This window comes from Zosterops lateralis (genome assembly GCF_965231275.1).
Source record: "Zosterops lateralis genome assembly, chromosome: 1".
NCBI lineage: Eukaryota > Metazoa > Chordata > Aves > Passeriformes > Zosteropidae > Zosterops > Zosterops lateralis.
In genome coordinates, this window is record NC_139762.1 from 80,867,176 (window position 1) to 80,879,330 (window position 12,155).

Below are 12,155 nucleotides of genomic sequence, written 5' to 3' on the forward strand. Positions count from 1 at the left end.
TTAAATTTCAGGTAATAGGAATTTAACTACAAACTCTCTGCCCTTCTCTTCTTATATGATTCTTCATTGTTTTCCTCTTTTATTGAGTTTGCCTTTTATTAAGGAGCCTCCAGCTCTTCCAGTAACCAAATGTCTTGTGCCATTGCTGTGCATCTTGAGACAGTGGGACAGCTATTTGCCAGGCCTTGAAGACAGTGTTAAGAATTTGTGTTTGCTTTTTGTACATACATTAATCTGTTGTATGTAGTCTTCTGTTAAGAGAAATGATTCAGATTTTAGCAGAAGCTTTAGCCCAGCTCAGCTCTTGTTTGTTCTGCTGAAGATTGTCATGGGAAGGGGAAAGGTTCTTGAAATTCTTTGCAGCTGCAAGTTGTGCTGTTGAAATGTTAAGTGAGATTTTCCTCTTAAACCTAGAATGTTCTAATTGAGTTTTCCTTTAAAAGTCTCTAGAAAGATTTACTAGTGATGGTTAGCATGATACAGAGCAGATGCACTCAGGTCTTTGAACCACATTTAACTGCCTAGGACCAGAGAATGACAGGATCTTGCTGGCATCACTGATCATTGACTCCCATAGCGTATCTATTTCATGGTAATTAATACAACACTTTCCATTTAGTTTTCTGTCAGTGCAGTGCTACTGCCTGAGGCTTCATTTGCCTTGCTGCTCAGTGTTGAGAGTAGCTGCAGCACAGCCAGCAGCTTTCTTGCTGCATTTTTCTGATCACTGTTTGTGTGATTGCAGAAACCTCAGTATTCCTCAGCTCTGGAGAAAGGGTAAATTTACACTTGGAAAGTAAACTAATTTTCCTGATTTAGCTTCCTTGTTTCCCCTATTCTTATTTTGCTTGCAACCAGCATTCAGCTGGAATGCAAAGAGACTCGTCTCTTGGTTTGTACTTTGCCTTTCCTATAACCCTTTTTACTCCTGGGTTTTTATAGTATATTTCTGTGTTCCTGTAATTTTTATTCCTACTTGTTTCTGTTTTCTTTGCTTAGATGCTGAATCTTGGTCTTCCAAAATGCCTTGGTTTCCCCAAAACATTTACATTTTCATCTAAAAATCTCTCTTGAATATTTTCCAGTCTTCTGCTTTCACTTACATCTGTGTGTCTGTGGAGACCATTAAATGCTTCCCTCAGGTGTTTGTAGAGCTCATTTCTTCATCATCTTTATTTGCCTCAAGTAAGACAATGACACTAGTAGAAATTTGGCTCCTAAGTTCCTCTACATTTCAAAAATCATGTCTACGACATCCACACTTCTAAGCCTAACCAGGAGTTGCCCTTTTCTGGCACCACAAACTAATTTCTGAGGAGCACAGCAGGTTAGCATTGATAGTATAAACAATAATGTGAGGTGAAGAGAATATCTTTTATTACTCCAAAACGTCTAAATTCCACAAAAGGTTATGTTTGGTCTGAGATTCATCACATATGATTTCAGACTGGTGTCATATTTGTTTTAAATTTCCCCCCAAATTGGTTCATCTTTCTTTTCTCTAAATAGTTGCATGAATATGGATACCTGGGAAGAGGAAGAGAAGGAATACATCATTTTTTTGTGTTCAGGAAATTAAAAAACTGAAATGTTTGGAAAGATTAAAAGGTTTGTGATTTGAATAGGGGAAGATTGAGTTATTGTATCATCACATTGTATTCTGTGAAAACAATGTCTTTTGGTAATGGCTAATCGCTCTTATGCAATAATATATTTTTGGCATGAAACAAAGGAAACATGCATGGCTTTCCAATTAAGTTAAGGCATAGAATCCCAGCATATTTCTGCATTAAAAAATAATATTATTTGAACATTACACTACTTTCCAGATTTCCCATAATTCTTCAATTTCTAAAGAGACAGCTCTGATAGGTCATGTAAATTTATCAAGCTGATTGTGTGCTGAATAATTGCTTTGCCTATTTCAATAAGATGCTTCTTTGAACCATGTTTCTGTTGTATGTCTCTATATTGGATTGAATTTAGTGTGTTGAGGGTCAAGCCAAACAAGGAATATACTTAATTATGTTTGCCTCAACAGTTTAGATGCAGAAGGTAGCCTTTGTGTTGTGCAGCATGGTGTGCCAGCTGATGGATCAGAAGAGTAAATATCAAACCATCGTGCAGGTATCAGAATGCAAGCCAGTAGCTGTGATGAATGTGCTTTCTGGCATTTGCTGATTAATTTAGCTTGTAGTAGTAATAGTAGATTTGATTGGCTTGCAGTTCACAACTGTAGATAACTTCATAAAAGTAAAGTTGTTGTATAAGAGAATCTGAAGGTGGTGAAGACTGAAGAAAATGTAATTTCTAAAAAATCCCATGAACATTTTCCAAGTCACAGTTAGACCCCATGGGCAGATACTGAACTTTTGATATTGTCCCTGTGGGGGAAGTGTGATGGATGGGATCATAACTTACACTATTTTACCTAACTCCTTAGAAACCTCCTTACCTATCTAACTCCTTAGAAACCTCTGTTGTTCCAGCTATTGAAATTCACCAAGAGCCCTGAAATGAGTAAAGTGCTCTCTGTAATAAATATGACAACATAAACAAAGCTTTTTTTTAAAAAAAAATAAAAAACGAGAACCAAAACCCAAACCCCAACCTTCATTTTGGTAGTGTTTTTCCAACCTAACACTTGTGTCAATTAAAGCTAAATTACAATTCAAAACATTAGTTAATAATTAAGCATAAGCAATGCAGCCAGTACCAATACTAGTGGCATTTATATAGCTTTGTATAATGGGCTTTTTTGCTTATTTGTCTAAAAATTTCAGCTTTCAACTTTTCATGGATATTTGTGTTTACAGCCGATAATTACATTTTAGTAAGTGTGGGGGAAAAAAAATGTAGGCTTCTGTAATTCCTGGTATGGGATCTTGCATTCACAAGGTCAGTTAATGCTTTTGACATACTTTTCCTTTTCTCTTGGAAAAGAACATAAAGGTGTTTTATGACACCGGGGTGCTCTGAACTCAATTTCCTATTCTGTAAAGTTTTAAGTGCACCCACTTGCCTGTTCTTCTGTTGGCTAACATAACAAATGGATGTGTTAGTTGTTTGTGCTGAATTATCAGCCATAAATTTAACAGCACTGAATGGCACTGCTGGTGCTGTAAAATTAGCAGTGGAATACAAAATAAAGATTAAATTCTGTACTGAGCAGATTATGTCTATGTAAACCTTGCACTGCCCTCATGCCCCAGTATCTCTTCAAGCTGAAGAAGTTATCATTTTGTGTTCTGTGCTACATTTGCAAGGTTCTGTGTGCAACCATTAAGCTCAGCATCCTTTAGAGTGACACTTACAATGGGACAAACACATGACCCAGCTGCTGCTAATTGCCATTGATGGTGGTTCTGCGTGTTTGCTGATTTACCTACAGAAATCTGTTGCATTACTTCCTAGTGACCCATATGTGTTATTGTTTTTGATCACTACTCAGTTGTGTTGAATTTAAAAAAAGATCCGGTGCACAGATAAATAGTCTCACAGCTGAAATGTTATTCCACTCTAATTATTGTCTTGAATGCAAATATTAGGAAGATATAATATGCATTAAGGGAACAGAAAGCCTGATAATGTTAGATGTGAACCTTTACATAACCCAATGTTTCCCATGAAGAAAGACCTTGGACATTGTTAGTTTATTCAGTAAAATGCTTTTTTTTCTTTTGAGTTAACTTAAGCTTCTTCTGAGCTATCTGGAGAGACCATTACTCTGATGAGCCATCCAGGGCACTTACTAACATGCTAATATGAAAAGGGGAGAATATGGTGGAAAGAGAAGATCAAGTTCTATGCAAGCCTCCTGTCCCAAGTTTTACTTTATGAAAGTAAAGTACTGCTTCAATTTTTTCTAGTAGAAACAAACAAACAAAAGACCCCAGCTTGTATGTGGATGACTTTTATTGCAGTATTAGCCTTATTTTTCAGCTTTGGGGAGATAAATACAATTCTGTGCTGAAGGTAGAATACAAACCCATGCATTAAAGCAGATAAAAGCAATTCTCCTGAGTCTGTACATTGTAAAACAAAGTCTGTGAGTCCCCAAGAAAGCTAAAGAGGACTTAGCACATGGTTAATGGGCAGGGAATAGGAATGATTTCCCCAGTTCTCCACTTCACTGTAATGATAGAGTTGGACATGCTGTAGCCAAGCAGTTTATTTGTGTTTGATCATTGGTTTCTTGTACAATGGGAAATGCACAAAAAATTCCCTTTATTCCTTTTTATTTCAAAATTTCCTCTTCTCCTTTCATGTAAGTAAAAGGCAACTGTTCTATACCAAAGTATTTTTTCAACATAATTTATTTTTTTTTCTTGAGGTATGAGTAGAAAAAGGATGTAAGGTAAACTTCAATTCTTTATATTTCTGTACTGAAGATGGCTAAGAGTGTTCATTTAATCAGGTATTTTAAAATGCTGTGATAGTGTATATGGCTTATATTGATCTAGATCCATATTAAGAACTCTGTCACATGTTCTTGAACAAATTTCCATTCTTGACATTGTTTTCAGCAGGAGCTAGACATCTAAGGCACTGAGATCCAAGTCCTGTTAGGTGTCTGATTCTACTGGTGCTCCTCTTGTTGATGATGTCATAAACTGTGCTTGTCCTTATCCAGATTTGTCAGTAAAAACATAGAGATACAAGGAAAGATATTTGGAAAATGCTAAAATGCAAATTATAGTAATGAGGAAAGATATTTTGAGGTGTTACTTATTTTGGGAAATCTCATTTTTGCCTGTTTGCGAAATTCTAATTTTCTATATGGATAACATGTCAAACAAATTTGAGATTTAATTATTTTTTTAAACAAAACAATTATTTTTTTTTGTTACTTTTATTTTTTTTTCCTGGAAGACCTAGGAAAGTGTATTTAAATCTATGACAAGATGTCAGCAAATTATGATCTTTCCTGGAGCGTTAATTCGCCTGGGCAAAACATCAGATTTACTTTGATGAAATGAATTCCTTCAAAATATGTAGGACATAATAAAAATAACATAGTGTATTATTTATATAAACTCACATTTTGCAGGTTTATATTTACCTGTATGGACATGTTTTTAAATATCCTGAGACACTGTTAGCAGTGAATAAATTACAAGGGATTTGTTCATCTATTTGTCGTTCAAGAAATTCTAGAGTTAAAAAGATGGGTTTTTTTTTTTTTTTTTTTTTTTTTTTTAATGCTATTCTCAGAGATCCCAATATGGTCTTTTAAAGGCTTGACTTACTTAAAGAACTGATGATTCATTTTTCTACAACGAACCTGGAAATGGCATTGATTCATTGATCCTTGGCTGAAACCTCCACTCTCCAAATAGTAAAACCTTTGGGTTTTCGTTATTTTAGAGTTAAGGTTTCCTTATTATCTGAGTACAAAACCCTGGATCAAACCACACTCACATGAATGTGATTAAATTGCTTGTTGCATGCTACCAGTGGGTTTCATGTTATCTGAAGGATCCTTTTCTTGACTGGGAGACAGACAAATCTCATATAATCTGAAGGAGGAAAATGAGATAGGAGAAACCTCTTTCTCTCCAAAATCAACATCAAAATCTTGAAGAAACTTCTAACAACTGTAAGGTTGCATTTTTATTTGCTTCCTGAATTGGGTGTTTAGGGAAGGAACGATTCACTCTGAAGGAATTTTTTTAGACATCTCAGTTTCTCTTGGGTTCTGAGCTAAAGTTACAATTTCTAACTGCAGTTTTTCTTTCCCTATGAGCCCAAGTTTCTACTTTGCTCAAAAATGCTACAGTTTGGTTAATTTGTGAATTGCTGCTGGGATGGAAGTTTGGGTTGAGGTGTATCAGTCAAACCACATGGGAAAAAAAAGCATTTTCCCTCCTCTTTCCTCTCTTCTGGCTTTGCATAAGTTTTTAAAAGCTGACCCAACTCCTCTGAGGCTGCAGAGGTAGTCCCAGACACTTCCTTTGCAAAAAGGAGATCCAAGCAAAGCATACATCTTTTCTATCAGGCTGCTCAGTCCAACTTGCAAGAGGTGATTTCACATCTGAATAAAGTATAAGAATCTCCTGGAGACTGCAGAATAGGAGAGGACTGGTAAAGAAAGAGGTACAGAGATCTAATCTATACTGACTTTACTAGCAAAGTCTACTGGATGTAGATGCAGTTCATCCTTGCCAAAAGATTCTTTTCCCACATTGCTCAAATAGCTCAGTTACTTGTCTAAATACACTATTAAACTTTGTGTGTCTGGACTGAAAAGCAGGGGGGCTTTGGGGTACTGCTCTTTCTTTCCAACTTCTTTGGGTCCACATGCTTGGTTTTCTTCATTTATAACTTGGAGGGGAGAGGAGAGAGAGGCCAGATAATTGTCCTTGGGTCACAGTTTAACATGGAATTAAGGACACAGTGATTGCATCCACAGTATAAGTCATAGCCTGTATTTGCCTTCAGGACTTTGGCATATGAATATTTGAGTACTTTCACCCTGATGTTATGCCAAAACCTTTCACCAGTGCAGTAAACATAGTTTTGAGTCCTGAGCATGGTGGTGGATAACTAATGCCTTACTGGCAGATGAAAAAAGAGCAATATTAGAAAAGTATATTTGGACCAATGACTAAAACACTGCCATATGTTATTTGACAAACAATAAATCCTCTCACTAGAAATAAATCCCAAAAACTTGATAAATGAGCACCTCTTTTTTTGAGTTTGTTACTCAGTCAGAACCATACCTTTGTCCATACAGTAACAGAGACAGTAACAAAGAGTAACTATTAAAATAGCCATTTTCTTAACCAGTTGTGGGATCTAAGATCAGGATTTTTTTGCTGTTGTGGGGAAAGGTAAAGCAATCAACCAAACAACCATGAAGAAAAACTTGCATATAGGCACACCTTTCTTTAAACTGTCTGTGATCATGACCCAATTACTAAAATGCCATGCGCTCCATTTAAAATCAGTAAGTTTTAACTGGATGGTTTTCAGCTATCTTCCATAGCTGTTATTGCCACATAACTTTCCTAGTGTGCTGTTTCCACGTGCTTACTTATGCAGGCAGAAACTTCAGTGGAGCCATGAGCAACTTTGCTAAGTATAGGAAAGTGAGGGCGTAGGTCAGAAAATGTCTATTTGAATAATAAAAATGTGCTTGAGATGTGCACTTTCTTGGGTGAGTGCATTTTATTCCTTCCTGATAACTCCACAGTGAAAGAATAAAAAATAAAATAAGGCATTTTTCATTCAGGGGATTCATTTACCAATATTTTGAGAGTTTTCCCTGAACAGGTTGTGTGAATTCTCTTAGTCTTGTAGGACTTCATTTTATCCTGGAGAAACTCTTGGAGAGTCACATGTCTTTGAGAGTCACTTTGATTTCTCCTCTTCACTTAAGTGTTCAGTCACTGCAGTTTGAGCTTTTGCCAAAGGGGATGAAAGGTTTATATTCTTTAAGATGTGCTGTGAAGCTGCTTAAAGTATGACCGGCTTAACCAAAAAAAGTAAGAGCTAGATTTCAAACATTTTAGTCTTGCAAGCAGAGAAGGAAGAGTAGTTCACAGCTGAGCACTGAGTTTTCTGAAGCAAGTGAGCAAGCAGGTTTGGACTACTCTATCAGTATGATCACATGAATGCTTACCCCTGCAGCACACTGTTTTGTTTCCCTTTGCATATTAATTCCTTGCTCCCTGCCATGTGTTCCTGCAATTCTAAACATGAAGACAACATTTCTTTGTGAAACTAAAACCAAATTGAATATTCTTTTTGGTTCTTGGCTACTGGAATATTTAACATTTTTCATTTTAAACAGGTACATTGCTGTTTGTCTTTTCTTAACTCACAGGATTTGTGTTAAGCAAGCCTGGCTCTCATTTTTATAATTTCATTTTTATCTGACCAAGTGCATCTGTCATATTGGAAAATACTTTCATCTTGAGATTTAAAACTTTTCCATATTTCAGCACATTATTTTCATGGCACTAGATCCAATTCTTCCTTCTTTTAACTGCTTTTATCATAGCTGTTACTGGCAACAGAAACCATGGTCTTTCATCAGTCCTTCCAACTGCTGTGTGGTGAGTAGCTAGAGCAGGCATATGATTTAGACATGAGTAACTCAAGCAAATGTGATAAATGAACTGTTGATCTCAAAATCTTTATTGGCAAATGCACAAGTTTTAATTGAGATGGGATGAGTAGGAGCACATAAAATGTGAGTTACTGTGAAAGCTCAATCTGAACTTGAAACTAAACTCAATAGTTTCTAATATCCAAAAAATATTTCTCATTTCTATGCCCTTTTATATATTTTTTCCCTATGACATAAAGCTTGCTGAGCCCTAGGACAGCAGAGGTGCAATGTAAATAGTAAAAAGTTAGGAAATATAGAAATAAAAATTAGTTCAGCATTAGGATAATTTTGAAGTACAAACCTTACAATTTTCAGCAAACAGAAGTGAATTTTCTGCACTGATAGTTACATTTGAATGGCCATAATAATAATAATAATAAAAATATAGAAAACCCTCCATATCTCATCTAGTTCCTTATTTAATGAATAATTCAAATATTCTCCCGAAGAGACAATTTCTAAAACTAAGTTTCCCACTGTAGAATGAGTTTCACAAGTATCACAGAAATGGAGTGAAAAGAAAGGAGAAAGGAAGTAAAGAGAGGAAATAAACTGTCACCATTTTGCAGAGCAGAAGCAGAAGCAAGGTTAAAAGAGATTTAAACCTAAAATTGCCACATTCTCTAATTCTGTATGTTCTTTTAAATGCCCAGAGTACTTTGAATTTTTTTAATGAAAATGTAATTCCTAGTGTCTTTGGATGTACCTTTTTGCATAATCAGCATTTTTCTAAATCTGTATCTCAGCAAATGATGCACAGAATGTCCAGTGATCAGCTGTGAGTTTAGTTTGCTGAAGAGAGCTCCAGGACTGTGGAGATAAAGACCAAATCAGTCAGGTCTTTGAGGAAGGTACTGAACTGCCTTAGCCATACAACCATCCTTCTGTCTCCTGCAGTTCTGGGACTCGTTTGGTGCAAACATTCCTAAGTCCTGTAACCAAGGGTGTAGTTATCCTACAGACAGAAGCCTACTGCAAGCGGTGACTTGAGTCCCAGGAGACAAATCTTTCCATCTTGTGCATGGAAGAAATCAGGGTTCCTCTGGGATGAGGGAGAGGTGCAGAAAAACTGAATGATACCTTGTTAGAGTTGAATGCAAGAGTGGGAAGAGCAGAAGCTGTTAGAGGTTGAAGCATGGAATTGAAGAGATGCAGCATTGAAATAGTCTGAAATTTGGTGATATTTTATATTGAAGTGAAAAGGGTGCTTCACCTAACAAAGTGTAGCAGCCTACTTGCTGTTTAGCCTTTCTTCTTCTAATCTTATCTCTCAAAAGAAGACAATTTTTAGTTTCATTCTACATTATTGGGAAGTGCACTGCCCAGGTGTCCTGAGTTTTAGACCAGAGTTCTCTCTGATGGAGCACAGTTGGGAGCCACATATGGATGATTAGTTGCCTATCTACTAAACAGTATTTGGGCTGGCAGCCCAGTAATGCTGTGCTGTTATTCCAGGCTTAATTATCAGTTTGACATAATGCTAGTAAATGAGTGTAAACTTCTGAAAAATTAGAGATTTTGCTGCATAATGCACTTTACTTTCTCTGTTAGCTACCTCAAAGCGAATTATAAAACAGACACTGGGTGTACAGGGACAGTTCCAGATCACAATTAATGTACTATCTCATACATGCTTTTTGAGTAACAGTAAAGTTGAGAGCCTGTAATCATTACAGAAGTACACTCTATTCAAAATTCAGATGAAGAGATAGATTAGCACTGTCACTTCATTGATTAGCACTCTCATTTTGTTTGACTTTCAATGCTGAAATGCAATAAATGAGATGATGCAAAGAGAATAGTACATTGTAGTTGCTGTAGTTGTGGTGTCTGACTTTATGCCATTACACAGCAACACTCTGATACCAAGAAATTCTGCAGTGTAATTCAAATGCTACAAATTGGTCTGAGTTCATTGTTTCTTCATATGGCTAGGCTTTCCAAAATGAATGTTCAAACGTTTCGGCAAGAATTTCCCCTGTAATTGGTATATTGTTTTTCTGTTTAAGTGCCATTTACTAAAGTATTCATCTAAAGAAAACACTGTTAATCTCTTCTGATGTGTACATGAATTTATTGAAGTGCACATTAGGGAAAATATCCTGTCACCCAACTCTCTGAGTGCCATGGTGTGCTTTGAGTATGCAATATATCTGTCTAGAAAAAAACAACGCCCCTTCATTCTGCATTTTCAGTATACTCAATTCCACATGTAGCATCTATGTGAACAACCTTAAAATAATGCCTGAACTCTCCTTTACAAAGCCATTGAGATCATTATCTTGACCTCCCTGGGATCTTTGTTATCCAAACGACATAACGATAACCAGAACAGCCCATCTGCTGAAACTGGCTCATCTGGGACACTCTGTGAGCAGTTCCAGCCAGCTGAAATTCCCAGCTATCTTATGAGGAGAAATGAAAGAATGTGGCTGCTCACAGTATTTTGTTTTACACATTTTACACCAGATTTATTGAACTTAATTGCTGTCAGTACTGATCCAACCAACAATTTTGCAGCTGGCCAGGCATCGGGTTTGAACCACGAGATTACAATGTCTAATGTAATATCCTACAAAGGTGTGCAGTGAAGGTGTTGCCAGAAGCCTTCTTGCTAGACCTCATTCTCAGGGAATAGCCTCAAATAGCACCTTAGTACTGCTGCTTGCAATCTTCATCCCAGATGTCTTTGAGAAAAGAGGCCAATGATACCAGATTCCTGCTCTGGACATCTGAGGGAAGCAGCACCTGGCATCCTGAATATCTGGGGTGGCTGCAGAGAAGTCTGCCCCAGGTGTGCTCTGATGTGTCCTCAGCTGGATGGCAGCCTGGCTTCCCTGCCCATCCTGGACCTGCTGCTTCTGCTGAGCTGCCACCTGTCCTTCTCCTGAGGGCTTCTATCTCATGAGGTGTGGAAAGGCTTGATCTTCCATCCATTTCCAGGCTCTGCTTGTTTGCTTTTTCATACAAGGAGATTCACATGCAAGAAGGTAAGCAAGTGTTTACGCACATGAAACTGATAGTTGTAAATGGTTTGGGCTTTTTTTATTATTATTTTTTCTGTTCTTTGATAAATAATTCAAAGCAAAAGAAATAACGGTGTTAATATTGGAACTCCATAAATTTCTTGAGCTCTCTGGTTTGAAATACCAGACCTTTTCATGGTGCCACAGTGAAAATTTCTTCATTCCTGTGCAAGATTCGAATATGTGAAAAGAACTCATTTCAGCAAGAGTGTTACTGAAAGTGTAAAAATCTGCCACTTTTACATTTATATTTTCACCAGCACTTTCATCTGCAAGATCATCTGGTTTTGTTTTTGGGTGGGAGGATTCTTATCTTCCCACAATTCTGCAGCCCTTAATATTGCTCTAAAGCCTACAAAGGCAATAGACCATTTATCACAGAGCAGGATATTAATACTTTTAATTCCAGTCCCAGTTGTTCTCTCTTGGATCTTCTCACTGGGAAAATTACTTGCATATTGTTTAGTGTAGCATTTTAATAGATTGCCTCCTTCTATCTTTCCCCCATCTTCTTTATTTCCTTCCTGAATTTCTTTTATCTGCTGTTGTTTAGCTGGCTACTCTTCTCATAAGAAGGGCTATTCTTAAATAAAAATCCATAACATGCAGAAACAGGAATTTGCAATTTGCAATTTAGGCAGAATTTATTCCATTCCGTTAACTATGAATGGATCTATCATGCATGTGTAATTGAACATACCTTGATCAGAGGAGCACTATTAAGTTTGCATTCCTTTTAGGTTTTGAAAGAGATCACAGCAGTATTAAAACTGTAGTTCCAAAAGCTAAATAGAATAGCTATTAATTCAATTTTTATATTTTAGTAAAGAGACAAATTAAACACCCTTGGTCACAGTTTTGTTTTCATTTTCATTAGCTGTTATATGAGACTTCTTTCCTGTTAACAAAATGTAATTTTTTTTGTTCTACTTGAAATAGCTCCCTGAAAGTCTTCTGTATTTGTGGCAGAGGTTATTTCTTGTCATTTTAATTTACAGTTTTTTAAAATA